Source organism: Oncorhynchus gorbuscha, linkage group LG02 (genome assembly GCF_021184085.1).
Source record: "Oncorhynchus gorbuscha isolate QuinsamMale2020 ecotype Even-year linkage group LG02, OgorEven_v1.0, whole genome shotgun sequence".
NCBI classification, from domain to species: Eukaryota; Metazoa; Chordata; class Actinopteri; order Salmoniformes; family Salmonidae; genus Oncorhynchus; species Oncorhynchus gorbuscha.
Genome location: NC_060174.1, coordinates 28,813,270 through 28,829,350, shown reverse-complemented (window position 1 = coordinate 28,829,350; position 16,081 = coordinate 28,813,270).

The following is a 16,081-nucleotide window of genomic DNA, read 5'->3' as shown; positions in this document are numbered from 1 at the left end:
TTGGCTCTGTCATAACCTCACATGGTCTCTCCTATCATTGCCATGCAGACGACACACAATTAATCTTCTCCTTTCCCCCTTCTGATGACCAGGTGGCGAGTCGCATCTCTGCATGTCTGGCAGACATATCAGTGTGGCTGACGGATCACCACCTCAAGCTGAACCTCGGCAAGACGGAGCTGCTCTTCCTCCCGGGGAAGGACTTCCCGTTGCATGATCTCGCCATCACGGTTGACAACTCCATTGTGTCCTCCTCCCAGAGCGCTAAGAACCTTGGCGTGATCCTGGACAACACCCTGTTGTTCTCAACTAACATCAAGGCGGTGGCCCGTTCCTGTAGGTTCATGCTCTACAACATCCGCAGAGTACGACCCTGCCTCACACAGGAAGCGGCGCAGGTCCTAATCCAGGCACTTGTCATCTCCCGTCTGGATTACTGCAACTCGCTGTTGGCTGGGCTCCCTGCCTGTGCCATTAAACCCCTACAACTCATCCAGAACGCCGCAGCCCGTCTGGTGTTCAGCCTTCCCAAGTTCTCTCACGTCACCCCGCTCCTCCACTCTCTCCACTGGCTTCCAGTTGAAGCTCGCATCCGCTACAAGACCATGGTGCTTGCCTACGGAGCTGTGAGGGGAACGGCACCTCAGTACCTCCAGGCTCTGATCAGGCCCTACACCCAAACAAGGGCACTACGTTCATCCACCTCTGGCCTGCTCGCCTCCCTACCACTGAGGAAGTACAGTTCCCGCTCAGCCCAGTCAAAACTGTTCGCGGCTCTGGCCCCCCAATGGTGGAACAAACTCCCTCACGACGCCAGGACAGCGGAGTCAATCACCACCTTCCGGAGACACCTGAAACCCCACCTCTTTAAGGAATACCTAGGATAGGATAAAGTAATCCTTCTCATCCCCCCCTTTAAGATTTAGATGCACTATTGTAAAGTGACTGTTCCACTGGATGTCATTAGGTGAATGCACCAATTTGTAAGTCGCTCTGGATAAGAGCGTCTGCTAAATGACTTAAATGTAAATGTAATGCTAAAGTGGTCAGTGATGAGATTCAAACACGCAAACTTTGGGTTACTAGACGTTCATGTTATAGGTCGTGTTATAGCCTATATTTGGTCAGTACTTTATAAAGTAGTGTGTGGAGATACACATCTACCCCCAAATACATTTTTACATTGGTGTTTGATTACTATCATAATTAACTCTCTTGAAAATCCATTATATGTGCATAAACATCTTTCATATCCAACTGTGACAACGTTGATCTATGTCTACTTTGGCTAACCTGATGTCAGCTTTACTTTTGTTGCTCGACATGCCTTTTTGCTGCTGTGCTTTCAGGTGGACATTTCACCTGAGAGCAGTGTTGCCAACTAATTTTCAGGGGAAGTTTCTAGAGGCAGGTCGATTTGTTGCTAAAAGTTGCAAAATGACGTTGTGATGTCATTGCGTGATGACGTCATTACGTAATAACGTAAAACTGCGTCATTACGTAGAATACACAATAACGTTACTCAAATTGACTGGCCATCTCGGCAAAAAATATGATTTGACATTTGTTAGTTTAGATTTGTTTGTTTATTATCATATATTTTTATTTGTAAAAGTAATATAAACACAACACATTTTTATATGATCACATTTTTTATTTTTAAACAACACATTGAATTATTGAACAATTACACATTATCATATAATTGGTAGATGTGGATAGAAAACACTCTAAAGCTTCTAAAACTGTTAAAATAATGTCTGTGAGTATAACAGAACTGAAATGGCAGGCGAAACCCGAGGACAAACCATAAAAAAATATATAGAAAATTCAGCATACCACTGATTTCAATGGCTGGCACTTTTATAACAGGACGAATTCGTCCCCGATTGCAGTTCCTAGGGCTTCCACTAGATGTCAACAGTCTTTAGAAAGAGTTTCAGGCTGTTTTTTGGAAAAATGAGGGAGAGGTTGTAGTTTTTCTAAGTGGCTCCCATTTTGGCTGTAGTGTTTCCAAACGCATGGCCGAGAGAGCGCGTTCTTTTTGTTTATCTCCGGTAAAGACAATAACGATTCTCCGTCTTAAATTTGATCGTGTATTTGTGTATTAGGGTACCTAAGGTCTGATTATAAACGTTGATTGACTTGTTTGGATAAGTTTATTGGTAACGTTTGGTATTCTTTTTGTATGCATTTTGATGTAGGAAACCGAGTGGATTATTGACTGAAGCGCGCCAGCTAAACTGAGTTTTAATGGATATAAAGAAGGAATTTATCGAACAAATGGACCATTTGTAATGTAACTGGGACCGTTTGGAGTGCCAAAAGAAGAAGATCTTCAAAGGTAAGGCATATATTCTATCACTATTTCTGACATTCGTATCGCAACTGCCTGGTTGAAAATGATTTGTTATATATTTGTGTGCTGGGCGCTGTCCTCAGATAATCGCATGGTTTGCTTTCACCATAAAGCCTTTTTGAAATCTGACACGGCAGCTGGATTAACAACAAGTTAAGCTTCATTTTGATGTATTGCACTTGTGATTTCATGAAAGTTAAATATTTATAGTAATTTAATTTGAATTTCGCGCTCTGCAATTTCACCGGATGTTGGCCAGATGGTACGCTAGCGTCCCAATGATACGCAAGTTTTAAAGCTGTATGCTGCTATGGTGCCAAACTGATGCAGAACTTTACTGGGTAGTTTATGCTGGTAACAGGTATCACCAGCCACTTCAGTCCATACCGCACCAAGAGTATGGAGTTGAGAGAGTGCAGTGACATTCTATTTTGACTCAACCACACTCATTAGGCTGAACAGCCGTTCAACCTCCTCATTTGAGTGTGTCAAGGAGAGGACAGCGAGTGCAGCTTTGCACAGTTCTTCAAATGGATTTGAACCGGAAGAGTCCGTGTAGTTACTGACTCCACTCCAAAACTCAACTGTATTTTCAGTCCCACCTAAAAAGATGGATGTTTCTCCATTGGGAAACAATTGTATCAATTGTTTGGGGCTGGAATCCCAGTAGCTCAGCTACTTTAATCATTTCAGTGGTGCCCTTATTGTGCTTTAGCGTTTCCTTAACACTGAACAAGGCCATGTTTCGCAAGGCTTCAAGGTTGTCTGGGAGCCTTGCTTGCAGCTCCTTGCTTAAAGCAACAATTTAGTTGATGCACTGTCTCTGAATTACCTTTTTGTCCTCTGGCACAAGACTGAGTTGGTACACCATGCTCTCGAAAAGGTACCGAAGGTATGGTTATGGACTGATATGTCCATCAATGGCATCCTTCAGGACATAGGGTTGACTACTCTGCTGCAAATTGATGTTAAGAGGTGTACCAGATTGTCCAAAAGCTTGACAGGATCTGTTTGCTCTCCCTCAAATGACTTCACTGCAACGTGTACGTAAGACAGGATTGATTTCAAGAATGTCAGGTAGACATAGTTGGTCTTGTCCATGTAGCAACGCTCACTGGCCTAGGTTAACTCAAAGTGCAGTTTCAGTTCTTCCCACTGGCTCAATATATGAGTTACCGCAGGCTTAATCAATAGCCGACGTGTGGCACACACTTTGGTGATCTGCAGGGGTTTCTGGCCACAATTAATGGTGGCATACACTGCTTTGTACCGTTTTGGGGAAATGGAAAACCAGTTGTAGATTTCCCTGATTAAGTACTCAACACTCCTAGGGACGGTTTCTTTGGATGCTGCGACAGACAGCCAATTGTAAAGATTGGCACACACAGCGGATGAGTACCAAATTGGGCAATGAGACACTGTCATCAGTGGACTCATCCAAAAGGAGACTGAACTTCTCATACCCACATCTGATGTTACCCTTTTGAGAAAATAAGGAGCCAGTACTCCCCTAATAATTTCTGTGCACTTGGTGCGGTGTATTTGGAAGTTTGTTGCTGCCACAGAATGTAATGTAGACTGCGTTGTGGGGTTGTACGGTTTTGATTTATTTATATGCTTTGCTGTAGCACAATGTTTATTGATGTCATACATTTTTGCAAGCATGTCTGATCAGCAGTACGCACAGTATGCCCGACAATCATCCCCAATTACTGGCTTCAGCCACCCTTTAAATTCAGGTACAGACTCCACTCTTTTCTGTACTTCTGGCTGTAGAATTTTGATTGAGACATGTTGATTGATGTTTTAAGTTCTGTTCAAGATCCAACATTTGTGACCAACTATATTCATTGGGTTCGTCTTGTCGAACGCATATTACTGCTGCTGCAGTCAGTCAACAATGTTAATTTGCTGAAATTGGTGCTGGCCTGCTGCTGCCTGTGCAAGAGTGCCTGCTGCTGACGTCACTCACAATGCACTTTTGCAGCCAGGACGTGTGTCGTGACTGAGTTTGTGACAGAGACCTGGACCTGACTCCATCTATCCACGGTCTCTGATGTTGGCTGTAAGGCCAGAAAAACAGCTTTATAGTGCTGTAGTCTCTAAATTCAGTGTAAATATGTTTTTCTTTTTTTCACACTGGAAGCATAGAAGGAGGAACTGGTTTGCCTGAAGCTTCGTAATAATAGACAACTACCTTAGCTCATCTGGCTTCTCTGCAGGTGCAGCCTCACTGTAACACAGACAAATGCATTACAGTTGATGAACGAGTCTACCTGACAAGTGGTACAATTAAGCAATAAGGCACGAGGGGGTGTGGTATATGGCCAATATACCACGGCTAAGGGCTGTTCTTACGCAGCACAAACCCCCGAGGTGCCTTATTGCTATTATAAACTGGTTACCAAAATAATTGGTAACCGCCCGCAGGTGGTGAAGGTAGGAAACGACATCTCCACTTCGCTGATCCTCAAAACTGGGGCCCCAAAAGGGTGCGTGCTCAGACCCCTCCTGTACTCCCTGTTCACCCATGACTGCGTAGCCATGCACGCCATCAATTCAATCATCAGGTTTGCAGATGACACAACAGTAGTGGGCTTGATTACCAGCAATGACGAGACAGCCTACTGGGAGGAGGTGAGGGCACTCGAAGTGAGTGTGGTGTCAGGAAAACAACCTCTCACTCAACGTCAACAAAACAAAGGAGATGATTGTGGACTTCAGGAAACAGCAGAGGGAGCACCCCCTTATCCACATCGATGGGACAGCAGTGGAGAAGGTGGAACGGTTTAAGTTCCTCAGCGTACACATCAGACAAACTGAAATGGTCCACCCAGACAGACAGGAGGCTGAAGAAATTTGTTTTGTTACCTAACATCCTCACAAACTTTTACAGATGCACAATTGAGAGCATCCTGTTGGGCTGTATCACCACCTAGTACGGCAACTGCACCGCCCACAACTGCAAGGCTCACCAGAGGGTGGTGCGGTCTGCACAACGCATCACCGGGGGCAAGTGACATCCATAAACCACTCTCATTAGCAAGCTTTCCAACTGTCCAACCAAAACCACTGCCTTGTCTACTAGTATTGTCATGCAGGTGATAGAGGACCCAAAAGCGACTTAACAGAAACAGAGTTTATTCAAGTCCAAACAGGGAATAACAGAAATCCTCTAGTCTGTAGAGGGGAATAACAAGAGAAGCGGCCACAGACTGCAGGTCGCTTCGGGTAGGCGCAGGCCGTAGTTGACAGAGACACCTGCTCACACGCAGCATCTGATGAAGGCAAAAAACACGACAGGACAGGGCGAAACACAATCACAGCACGGTGAATACTAAACAAGGAACCGACGGGACAGGAACGGAACACAAAGGAATAAATAGGGACTCTAATCAGGGGAAGGGATCGGGAACAGGTGTGGGAAGACTAAATGATGATTAGGGGAATAGGAACAGCTGGGAGCAGGAACGGAACGACAGAGAGAAGAGAGAGCGAGAGAGTGAGAGAGGGAGGGGGAGAGAGAGGGATAGAAAGAGGGAAAGAACCTAACAAGACCAGTAGAGAAACGAACAGAATGGGGAGCACAGGGACAAGACATGATAATAAATGACAAACATGACAGTACCCCCCACTCACCGGCGCCTCCTGGCGCACTCGAGGAGGAATCCTGGCGGCAACGGAGGAAATCATCGATGAGTGAACGGTCCAGCACGTCCCGAGACGGAACCCAACTCCTCTCCTCAGGACCGTAACCCTCCCAATCCACTAAGTATTGGTGACCCCGTCCCGAACGCATGTCCATGATCTTATGTACCTTGTAAATAGGTGCGCTCTCGACAAGGACGGGAGGGGGAGGGAAGACGAACGGGGTGCGAAGAAAGGGCTTAACACAGGAGACATGGAAGACAGGATGGACGCGACGAAGATGTCGCGGAAGAAGCTGTCGCACAGCGTGGATTGACGACCTGGGAGACACGGAACGGACCAATGAACCGCGGAGTCAACTTACGAGAAGCTGTCGTAAGAGGAAGGTTGCAGTGGAAAGCCACACTCTCTGGCCGCAACAATACCTTGGACTCTTAATCCTGCGTTTATTGGCGGCTCTCACAGTCTTCCCCGCAGACAAAGGCAGACCGGTAATGAAGTCTAAGGCGATGTGAGACCATGGTCGAGAAGGAATGGGGAGCGGTCTGAGACGACCGGCAGGAGGAGAGTTACCCGACTTAGTCTGCGCGCAGTCCGAACAAGCAGCCACGAAACGCGCGTGTCACGCTCCTGAGTCGGCCACCAAAAGCGCTGGCGAATAGACGCAAGAGTGCCTCGAACACCGGGATGACCAGCTAACTTGGCAGAGTGAGCCCACTGAAGAACAGCCAGACGAGTGGAAACAGGAACGAAAAGGAGGTTACTAGGACAAGCGCGCGGCGACGCAGTGTGCGTGAGTGCTTGCTTAACCTGTCTTTCAATTCCCCAGACTGTTAACCCGACAACACGCCCATAAGGAAGAATCCCTCGGGATCAGTAGAAGCCACAGAAGAACTAAACAGACGGGATAAGGCATCAGGCTTGGTGTTCTTGCTACCCGGACGGTAAGAAATCACAAACTCGAAACGAGCGAAAAACAACGCCCAACGAGCTTGACGGGCATTAAGTCGTTTGGCAGAACGGATGTACTCAAGGTTCTTATGGTCTGTCCAAACGACAAAGGAACGGTGCCCCTCCAACCACTGTCGCCATTCGCCTAGGGCTAAGCGGATGGCGAGCAGTTCACGGTTACCCACATCATAGTTGCGCTCAGATGGCGACAGGCGATGAGAAAAATAAGCGCAAGGATGAACCTTATCGTCAGACTGGAAGCGCTGGGATAGAATGGCTCCCACGCCTACCTCTGAAGCGTCAACCTCGACAATGAATTGTCTAGTGACGTCAGGAGTAACGAGGATAGGAGCGGACGTAAAACGTTCTTTTAGAAGATCAAAAGCTCCCTGGGCGGAACCGGACCACTTAAAACACGTCTTGACAGAAGTAAGAGCTGTGAGAGGGCAGCAACTTGACCGAAATTACGAATGAAACGCCGATAGAAATTAGCGAAACCTAAAAAGCGCTGCAACTCGACACGTGACCTTGGAAATCACTGACAGCTTGGACCTTAGCGGAATCCATCTGAATGCCTTCAGCGGAAATAACGGAACCGAGAAAAGTAACGGAGGAGACATGAAAAGAGCACTTCTCAGCCTTTACGTAGAGACAATTCTCTAAAAGGCGCTGTAGAACACGTCGAACGTGCTGAACATGAATCTCGAGTGACGGAGAAAAAATCAGGATATCGTCAAGATAGACAAAAACAAAGATGTTCAGCATGTCTCTCAGAACATCATTAACTAATGCCTGAAAAACAGCTGGCGCATTGGCGAGACCGAACGGCAGAACCCGGTACTCAAAATGCCCTAACGGAGTGTTAAACGCCGTTTTCCACTCGTCCCCCTCTCTGATGCGCACGAGATGGTAAGCGTTACGAAGGTCCAACTGTAAAGCACCTGGCTCCCTGCAGAATCTCGAAGGCTGATGACATAAGGGGAAGCGGATAACGATTCTTAACCGTTATGTCATTCAGCCTCGATAATCCACGCAGGGCGCAGAGTACCGTCCTTCTTCTTAACAAAAAGAACCCCGCCCCGGCCGGAGAAGAAGAAGGCACTATGGTACCGGCGTCAAGAGACACAGACAAATAATCCTCAAGAGCCTTACGTTCGGGAGCCGACAGAGAGTATAGTCTACCTCGAGGAGGAGTGGTCCCCGGAAGGAGATCAATACTACAATCATACGACCGGTGAGGAGGAAGGGAGTTGGCTCGGGACCGACTGAAGACCGTGCGCAGATCATGATATTCCTCCGGCACTCCTGTCAAATCGCCAGGTTCCTCCTGAGAAGTAGGGACAGAAGAAACGGGAGGGATGGCAGACATTAAACACTTCACATGACAAGAAACGTTCCAGGATAGGATAGAATTACTAGACCAATTAATAGAAGGATTATGACATACTAGCCAGGGATGACCCAAAACAACAGGTGTAAACGGTGAACGGAAAATCAAAAAAATAGTCTCACTGTGGTTACCAGATACTGTGAGAGTTAAAGGTAGTGTCTCAAATTTGATACTGGGAAGATGACTACCATCTAAGGCAAACATGGGCGTAGGCTTGTCTAACGGTCTGAAAGGAATGTTATGTTTCCGAACCCATGCTTCGTCCATGAAACAACCCTCAGCCCCAGAGTCAATCAAGGCACTGCATGTAGCACCCCCGGTCCAGCGTAGATGGACCGACATAGTAGACAAGATCTAGATGAAGAGACCTGAGTAGTAGCGCTCACCAGTAGCCCTCCGCTTACTGATGGGCTCTGGCCTCTTACTGGACATGAATTAACAAAATGTCCAGCAACTCCGCAATAGAGGCACAGGCGGTTGGTGATCCTCCGTTCCCTCTCCTTAGTCGAGATGCGAATCCCTCCCAGCTGCATGGGCTCAGTCTCAAAGCCAGAGGAGGGAGATGGTTGCGATGCGGAGCAGGGAAACACCGTTGATGCGAGCTCTCTTCCACGAGCCCGGTGACGAAGATCTACCCGTCGTTCTATGCGGATGGCGATCAAAGAGTCCACATCTGAAGGAACCTCCCGGGAGAGAATCTCATCCTTAACCACTGCGTGGAGTCCCTCCAGAAAACGAGCGAGCAGCGCCGGCTCGTTCCACTCACTAGAGGCAGCAAGAGTGCGAAACTCAATAGAATAATCCGTTATGGACCGTTCACCTTGGCATAAGGAAGCCAGGGCCCTAGAAGCCTCCCTACCAAAAACTGAACGGTCAAAAACCCGAATCATCTCCTCTTTAAAGTTCTGGAACTTGTTAGAGCAATCAGCCCTTGCCTCCCAGATAGCTGTGCCCCATTCTCGAGCCCGGCCAGTAAGGAGTGAAATGACGTAAGCAACCCGAGCTCTCTCTCTAGAGTATGTGTTGGGTTGGAGAGAGAACACAATCTCACACTGCGTGAGAAAGGAGCGGCACTCAGTGGGCTGCCCGGAGTAGCAAGGTGGGTTATTAACCCTAGGTTCTGGAGGCTCGGCAGGCCAGGAAGTAACAGGTGGCACGAGACGTAGACTCTGGAACTGTCCAGAGAGGTCGGAAACCTGAGCGGCCAGGTTCTCCACGGCATGGCGAGCAGCAGACAATTCCTGCTCGTGTCTGCCGAGCATGGCTCCTTGGATCTTGACGGCAGTGTAACGAGCGTCTGAAGTCGCTGGGTCCATTCCTTGGTCGGTTCCTTCTGTCATGCAGGTGATAGAGGACCCAAAAGCGACTTAACAGAAACAGAGTTTATTCAAGTCCAAACAGGGAATAACAGAAATCCTCTAGTCTGTAGAGGGGAATAACAAGAGAAGCGGCCACAGACTGCAGGTCAACCGGGTAGGCGCAGGCCGTAGTTGACAGAGACACCTGCTCACACGCAGCATCTGATGAAGGCAAAAAACACGACAGGACAGGGCGAAACACAATCACAGCACGGTGAATACTAAACAAGGAACCGACGGGACAGGAACGGAACACAAAGGAATAAATAGGGACTCTAATCAGGGGAAGGGATCGGGAACAGGTGTGGGAAGACTAAATGATGATTAGGGGAATAGGAACAGCTGGGAGCAGGAACGGAACGACAGAGAGAAGAGAGAGCGAGAGAGTGAGAGAGGGAGGGGGAGAGAGAGGGATAGAAAGAGGGAAAGAACCTAACAAGACCAGTAGAGGGAAACGAACAGAATGGGGAGCACAGGGACAAGACATGATAATAAATGACAAACATGACAAGTATATTCCCAACAGTCATCTAGAACAGTAGCAGTGGGATGCTGAAACCTCACAGCTTTTCAACCTAACCCAATAACCTAACCCAACCTAACCCATTTTTATACGGTATATCCAAAGACATCTCACCTGCCTCCAGTAGTAAGGCACATACAGATCTGGATTTAAATGCACCAATACATATCCTTAAATCTATATAGTGGATTCTGCCCAGCTCTGAAGCCAAGTCTTCAACGCTGTTCATAAACTATACACCTGTAATCAATTGTCTGTCAGCACCCCATTCGTAACCAGAGACCGGGTGCATAAGATTCACTACCTTCTTACACTTTGTTTAAAAATTTAGGACATGATTTTCCCATGTATATCACTCATTGAACCATAGACCCAAACATTTGTCCTTAACTCTCCCCATAGGCTGTCCATACAGAAACAACTGTATATTATCAGCAACTTTCTTCTTCGAAAACATAAAATAAGTCTTTGCCACTGACAATTTAAAACCCCAGTCAATCGACCATCTTTCAACATCCACTATAGCTTGTTGTATAGATTTGATCACATGAGAGACATTCCTTCCCATCTTCCAAATAGCTCCATCATCAGCATATAGGAAAGCCCCCTACCTACATTCAAATACATATCTTTAATCATATTGTTGAACAAAATTGGACTGATGGCATTGCCTTGAGGAGTACCATTGTCAACTCCATAGAGCGATTCAATTAGTAGGTCAAAACCCAGTTATATAATCTCCCACCAATACCAAGTCTTTCCATTTTAATCAGTAGGCTTTCTCTCCACATACTGTAATGTCATAAGCATTTTCAATGTGAAAAAAAGACTGTAGCCATTACTTCCTTTGTGATCAGAGTTTTTTCAACTTCATTGCTCACCTTTAATAATGCATCCAAAGTAGATCAACCTTTACGGAATCCACTTTGACATTGACTCAATAAACCTCTATGTTCCAGGAAATATGACTGTCTATTGACTATCGTCTTTTACATCAGTTTACACAGGTTAGAGGTATTGGTCTATAACTGTCAGCTCATGAAGAGTCCTTACCAGGTCTCCAAATCTTATTAAATAATCCTAGAAGAACATGTATGACCTCATCAGGTAGATGCTAAAACATTACATGGCACAACCGATCATGGCCTGGGGCAGTATATTCACAGCCTAAAAGCTGAACGCATCTCATATGCAGTAAAATCAGTATCCAAAAAAAGAGTCAGCAGTATCTCTTTTCTTATTAACATTAATATGAGCATTTAAAATCTCACACCTGCGTTGCTTATATACTTGATCCAAAGTAACCCCACTATGTACCCTAGCAAATGTCTTCCCCAACAAGTCAGCTTTTTCTTTATCAGTTACGGCCATTTTTTGACCCACAACCAAAACTGGAATGCAAGTTGACTTGCTTCTTTCAGTCATTTTCTTCAACATAGACCATACACCCCCCAGCTCAGTACCCCTGCCCATTGTAGAGCAGTACTGTCTCCAAGCATTTCTCTTGACAGACTTAATGACCCTGCGTACTAAAGCTATCTTCCTTTGGAAATCAACTAGATTCTCAGGAGTAATATTCCTATGCAACACTCTGTAATCCCTATTACTGTCTTGAAATAATCCCGTTTTACTGTCTGCAGTGCACTCTTCAGTACACCAAGGAACCCCCTTCCCTTTCTCACCCACTTCACTCACTGGTACATATACACTTGCAGCACTCAAAATCTGAGGTTACACAGGCAGCACATACATCCACCAACAGACTTTAAGCAACGATCACCATCTTCTGACTTCATGATTTGACCTCATATTTTTTTAGAATTCCCAGTAGTTTTGAACACGGCATGGGAACTTTGAAAAAACTAGGTCAAATCATGAGGTCGGCCCGAGTTTCCGACTTGGAATTCCGAGTTGGATGACTGTTCAAAATGATTTTTCCCAGTCGGAGCTAGTTTTTCACAGTTGTCTGTCACGCGCACATAGGGCCAAATTTAACGTTGAGACAAAATAACAAATAGTCTAGTACCACATGTAACTAGTGGGTGTAGATTAACTTCTGGTTAGTTAACAGTATCTTTTCTGATACCTACAAAATTACAATTACATTTCCTAAAAGTCATGTCAGAAGTGGGATTTGAACCCACGCCTCCAGGGGAGACTGCAACCTGAACGCAGCGCCTTAGACCAGTCGACCATCCTGATATTCATCCATCAGAAGATTACAACATATATGAACACAGTTTTCAGACTAGCAATTGTCTAATAAGACAGTTGAAAAGATAGTTAGTGATAATAGTATGGCGAATAACAACTGAAACAAGGAAGTTTATCTGCGAGCAAGCAAGCAAATGAGCAGCTAGCTATCATGCATAATTCCTAGCAGCTAGCTAATGTTAGCACAAGGTTTCAAACTCTAGGCAGAGGTTTCTGTCTCCTGATGTGACCTCCTGGCATCACTGCAGCACGCACTCAGCCTGTGTTGATGGAGATGTCTCCAGGTGCCACTGCTGCATACTTGGGGGAAGGAAGGAGCAAGAACAAGCCCTCCTGAGGACCATAGACAACTTTAAATATCTTATTCATAGTCTGTGTACATGTTGACAGAGGTGTCTGACTCGCTGTCTTTACTTCAGTGTAACTGTTGTAGTGAAAGAGGGGATTCATGACTCACCTGAAGTGTAATTTCAGGGAGTCACTCGATCTGGGTTGTCCCTGCCCTGTGTGTCTACACAACCAGCCTACAGGCAGCAATGCTTCCTAAGGTAGGATGGGCTATGCTCCAAAACTACTCCCGCTCTGTCAGGAGAAGAGTGTTTATGTCTCAGTGTTTGCACAAGCATGAGAGAAAAATAAGATGAAGGATGCATTGTTTCAGTGACGGTCTGAGGAGAGTTAAATCAAATCAAATCAAATGTATTTATATAGCCCTTCGTACATCAGCTGATATCTCAAAGTGCTGTACAGAAACCCAGCCTAAAACCCCAAACAGCAAGCAATGCAGGTGTTGAAGCAAGGTGGCTAGGAAAAACTCCCTAGAAAGGCCAAAACCTAGGAAGAAACCAAGAGATGAACCAGGCTATGAGGGGTGGCCAGTCCTCTTCTGGCTGTGCCGGGTGGAGATTATAACAAAACATGGCCAAGATGTTAAAATGTTCATAAATGACCAGCATGGTCAAATAATAATAATCACAGTAGTGGTCGAGGGTGCAGCAAGTCAGCACCTCAGGAGTAAATGTTGAGTGGCTTTTCATAGCCGATCATTAAAAGTATCTCTACCACTCCTGCTGTCTCTAGCAGGTCTGGGACAGGTAGCACGTCCGGGGAACAGGTCAGGATTCCATAGCCGCAGGCAGAACAGTTGAAACTGGAGCAGCAGCACGGCCAGGTGGACTGGGGACAGCAAGGAGTCATCATGCCAGGTAGTCCTGAGGCATGGTCCTAGGGCTCTGGTCCTCCGAGAGAGAGAAAGAAAGAGAGAAAGAGAGAATTAGAGAGAGCATACTTAAATTAACACAGGACACCGGATAAGACAGGAGAAGTACTCCAGATATAACAAACTGACCCTAGCCCCCCGACACACTACTGCAGCATAAATACTGGAGGTTGAGACAGGAAGGGTCAGGAGACACTGTGGCCCCATCCGATGATACCCCCGGACAAGTCCAAACAGGAAGGATATAACCCCACCCACTTTGCCAATTCACAGCCCCCACACCACTAGAGGGATATCTTCAACCACCAACTTACCATCCTGAGACAAGTCCCGAGTATAGCCCACAAAGATCTCTGCCACGGCACAACCCAAGGGGGGGCGCCAACCCAGAAAGGAAGATCACATCAGTGACTCAACCCACTCAAGTGACGCACCCCTCCTAGGGACGTCATAAAAGAGCACAAGTAAGCCAGTGACTCAGCCGCTGTAATAGGGTTAGAGGCAAAGAATCCCAGTGGAAAGTGGGGAACCGGCCAGGCAGAGACAGCAAGGGCGGTTCGTTGCTCCAGAGCCTTTCCATTCACCTTCACACTCCTGGGCCAGACTACACTCAATCATATTACCCACTGAAGAGATGAGTCTTCAGTTAAGACTTAAAGGTTGAGACCGAGTCTGCGTCTCTCACATGGGTAGGTAAGACCATTCCATAACAATGGAGCTCTATAGGAGAAAGCCCTGCCTCCAGCTGTTTGCTTAGAAATTCTAGTGACAATTAAGAGGCCTGCGTCTTGTGACCATAGCGTACGTGTAGGTATGTATGGCAGGACCAAATCAGAGAGATAGGTAGGAGCAAGCCCATGTAATGCTTTGTAGGTTAGCAGTAAAACCTTGAAATCAGCCCTTGCCTTGTCATGAAGCCAGTGTAGAGAGGCTAGCACTGGAGTAATATGATCAAAGTTGTTGGTTCTAATCAGGATTCTAGCAGCCTTATTTAGCACTAACTGAAATTTATTTAGTGCTTTATCCAGGTAGCCGGAAAGTAGAGCATTGCAGTAGTCTAACCTAGAAGTAAGCATGGATTAATTTTTCTGCATCATTTTTGGACAGAAAGATTCTGATTTTTGCAATGTTACGTCGATGGAAAAAAGCTGTCCTTGAAACAGTCTTGATATGTTCGTCAAAAGAGAGATCAGGGTCCAGAGTAACGCCGAGGTCCTTTACAGTTTTATTTGAGACGACTGTACAACCATTAAGATTAATTGTCAGATTCAACAGACCTAGAACAAACATCTCTGTTTTGTCTGAGTTTAAAAGTACAAAGTTTGCAGTCATCCACTTCCTTATGTCTGAAACACAGGCTTCTAGCGAGGGCAATTTTGGGGCTTCACCACGTTTCATTGAAATGTACAGCTGTGTGTCATCCGCATAGCAGTGAAAGTTAACATTATGTTTTCAAATGACATCCCCAAGAGGTCAAATATATAGTGAAAACAATAGTGGTCCTAAAACGGAACCTTGAGGAACACCAAAATGTACAGTTGATTTGTCAGAGGACAAACCATTCACAGAGACAAACTGATATCTTTCCGACAGATAAAATCTAAACCGGGCCAGAACTTGTCCGTGTAGACCAATTTGGGTTTCCAATCTCTCCAAAAGAATGTGGTGATCGATGGTATCAAAAGCAGCACTATGGTCTAGGAGCACGAGGACAGATGCAGAGCCTCGGTCTGATGCCATTAAAAGGTAATTTACCACCTTCACAAGTGCAGAGTTAATAGCTCCCCCTGGTGTGAACACTTGGACCAGTGATTCAATTATTAAAACGTGGCTTATCCACTCACTGACTGTATATCACTATACACCAGACTTGACCTTTACAGCCTGCCATGTTGTTTTCATATCCTCTCTGACCTCCCAAAAAGGGAGTCACATAGTAATGGTGTGTGACTAGTCATACTGGTCTACTGTCATCGTCACCTAGGTGCTATGTGGAAGAAGTTCTGTGAGCGGTGGACACCCCATTTTCCCGAAATCTTACCGTCACAGCATTCCTCAGTCTCTCTTTTGGGTGGGGCAGAATGATCACCGGGTTGTTTGCCCCCTGTGTCAGCAGGACAGAGGGGCTTCTGTGTGTCAGCAAAAGCAAGCACCACCCTAGCGATGTAACAGCACAGTGAGAATCTGCTACCATCAGAGTGATTAGAGATGTTATTGTTAGAGATGTTATTGTTCCCTCCACTTTCCACTCACGCAATTCCATAGGCCTCATTTCCTATTTATAGTCACTGAGAATTAACCAAATATGTCACACACTGTAGCAAGGAGGCTCGGTGCTGTCATGGTGATGAAGACATTTCCCTCATATTGTTTCTCTTGTAGTGTGTCTCCTTACTCCAATATTGGAATATGACTTCCT